Below are 3,399 nucleotides of genomic sequence, written 5' to 3' on the forward strand. Positions count from 1 at the left end.
ACCCGTGGTGGGCAGAGCACAGATAGCTCATTGTGTAGCTTTGTGCATAACTACAAACAAACAAACAGTTTAGTATGGCATGAGCAGTTATTTGTTCAAGTGGTATGAAATCCTGGTGTTATTCTACAATTATGACGACCAATTATCCAACTGCAATTTGGAATAGTCATCAGCATGAAGAGCATAATAAAAGTAATAAATGGTAATGCTAAGTTCGAGTCTATGATGCCACGTTCAGAAGTAGATACCCAGATACCAACGCATCTGAGATTGCTATTTAAGGATTGTGTAGACAATCTAGACTCAGTGCAAGAGCAGAAACTCAGTGACTTGTTGACAGAGTACTCTGATGTATTTATTGGACCTAATGACCCTTTGAGTCGAATTACAGTCACACAATATCAAACAAATACATGTAATTCACGCCTGTTTAAACAACTTCCTGGAACACTATAAGGTAGAATCATGCAGCTCTCATATATTTTCTTGTTATTTGCAATGGTGATTATCAGAGTGAATGTAGATACATTCAGGTTCTGTATTGATTTTAGATGGATAAGCATGATAATTTGCATTGATGCTTTTCTATTGTCATGAACAGATAAATGTCTGGACTTGTTGGAAGGGTCTACTGGTTCATTACTCTACATCAGGTATCCAGATACTAGCAAATCCAAGACTGCTTTTAGCACAAATGATGGCTTGTATGAGTTTTGCGTCATGCTATTCGTCCAGTGTAATGCACTTACCGCTTTTGACAGTTTTAATGTAGCTTACACTGAAAAGGCTGCAATGGAAGAAGTGCCTGATTATGTCGATGATGTCTTAATGCTTGGTTGTACATTTGAGTCCGTAGTTGAGAACCTGAAAATGGTATTCCAGCAGGTAAAAAAAGACAAGCTTGAAAGTGAAACCTGGAAAGTGTACACAAAAGTCGAATTTCTTAGTCATATTAAAGGTAGAGAAAGAATCTCCATCGGTCCTGCTAAAACAACAGCAGTGTGAGATTGGCCACAATCTGAGATCAATCAAGAAATACACCATTTCCTTGGCTTTGTGCCATACTACTGACCATTTGTGGCCAACTTCTCAAAGATAGTTCCACCTTTATTGACTCTTAACTAAGGCAAAAATCCACTTCAGATAGATTTAGGAATGCCAGAAAGCACGCCAGGCCCTGATATGTACTTCAGTAGAAATCCCAGTATTAACATATCCATGACAGGATTGTGAACTGAATTCTTCAAGACACCAATTCCAGTGATAGTGGAATCAGTGCAATGTCATCACAGTTGCAGGATGGAGAGATGCTTCAGTCGTTCAACTTGTAAAACATTGTGGACACTATTTGTATGTTAGAAAGTTCGTTGTTTGAGTGGACTGAGTATCATTGAAATAGTTTTTTAACTTTAAAAACCCCAAAGGGGTGGTAGAATTATGGATAACAGCATCGCAGAACCAGAATTTAGTCATACATTATCGCTAGGGTCCACAACACGCAAATGCAAACTACAGACATATTATCATACCTAATGAGAGTTAAAATCATATATGTTATAAAGACAGACCATACAGTAGGGGATTCCATTAGTGGATGGATACCAGAATTAATGATTCAGAAGCTCCAGAAAGAGCAGTTAAAAGACTCAGATTTAGCATAGGTGTTTTTTGCTATAGAACAAGCTAAAGTTCATCCAATTGAGACTGAGGAATGTAATACAGATGCACATATCTTTGGTACATGTATAATTCGATATGAGTGAAAAGGTGTTCTGTACCGTTTTTACCAACTGCCAAGCATGTGTTACAGTGAATGGTCCCCAGAGCTCTGAAGCATGATATTCTCCAGACTTTCCATAACACAATGAATGAAAAACACCAAGGTCATAACTACTCTTGTGATAACGTTTGATAGCAGTTCTTCTGGTTGCAGTTGAGTCAAGATATTCAGTTCTAGTATGAATGTTGTACATTATATTTCACCTAAACAGAGTAAACTCCAACAATTATTTCACAAAGTGGGCCAAGGCTTACTGGTCGATAAGTGTGCACAATCTGTGGCTGATGTGTTGGTGGGTCACTGAGTAGCCTGGTTTGGAGCACTTGAATAGATCTATTGGATCAGGGAACTAAATTCAATAGCCAACTATTCTCAGAGTTGTGCAAAGTGTTAGGTGTCATGAATACATGAACCAGACCTTGTCACCCTCAGTCTGCTGGGTTAGTGGAAAATATGATACAGACTGTTAAGCATCTGCTTGCTACGTTTATTATACCTGACATAACCACCTAGAATGAGCACTTATCCTATATGATGATGGCATAGTATGCAAATGTTACTAAATATGCCAATGCTTGGTGGAGACTTCTTGCTCTCTGTTGAAATTTTCTGTGGTCTTCCATCTAAAGTGGATTCCCCACACTGTCCACACGAATATGTGGAGTGGTTAAGATCTGTGTTAGTAGAGATATATGAGTTTGCATTCAGTAGCTATGAAAAGTCACTATATAATAGAAGAGGTATTATGATAAGATAATGAAAGACCAATTGTACCAAAGTGGAGAATGAGTGTTGCTTTAGTATCTGCCAACAGCACGGAAGCATTTTGGCACTGGTTGGAAAGGACCTCATCTTGTGCTGTAATGAGTCAGTCCTTTAACACACAACTTCCAGCAGTCAAAGAGCACATGAAAGTGTGCAGTGCACATAGATCATCTGCATCCTTATGTGAACAATGAACCAATGGGGAAATTGCTTGATCAAGAGTCAAAATAGGATATAGTCAAGTCAGATGAAGATCAAATCACTGTTTTATCCCATTCCAACCATGAAGATGAGAGTACTTATCTGGCTATTCAAAATGGGTCAGATGAGAAAGCGCTAGATCAAGAGGCGAGACTCAGCTCTGACAATCCATAAAACTGCTGCCACTTACCTCCCAACTGATATATATATGTGATTAAACCCAATAATCAAAACTAGGGTGACTTGCTTTCTTGGTTATCAATGATGTTTGCCATACAGTTTAAACACTACATTTGTGATTTACACTTGATTATCATAAAGCTAGGATGGTTGGTGCCAGTAGTTTGTAGAACTGGAGATGGTAACTAGGATTTCAAAAAAATTGCTAAAAGTTATTGTGATCTTTGTTTTTTGAGGAATCAAGTGACTTTTCAAAGCAAAACATCGGAAATATTTCACAAGAATCATTCACCTGATCTAGCTGTGTAGCAAGAACTCCACAGAGAATCCTGTATAATCTTCTTTAGTTCTTTGTTGCAAGTATACCTAAAAGGTATGTTATTTATCTACATGCAGTGAATGGCTGTTTGATGTAAGTGTATATTGATATATATATACACCTGGAAAAAGTTAAGCACCCCCGTGTTTTTTTC

This window comes from Limulus polyphemus, unplaced genomic scaffold (genome assembly GCF_000517525.1).
Source record: "Limulus polyphemus unplaced genomic scaffold, Limulus_polyphemus-2.1.2 Scaffold2001, whole genome shotgun sequence".
NCBI lineage: Eukaryota > Metazoa > Arthropoda > Merostomata > Xiphosura > Limulidae > Limulus > Limulus polyphemus.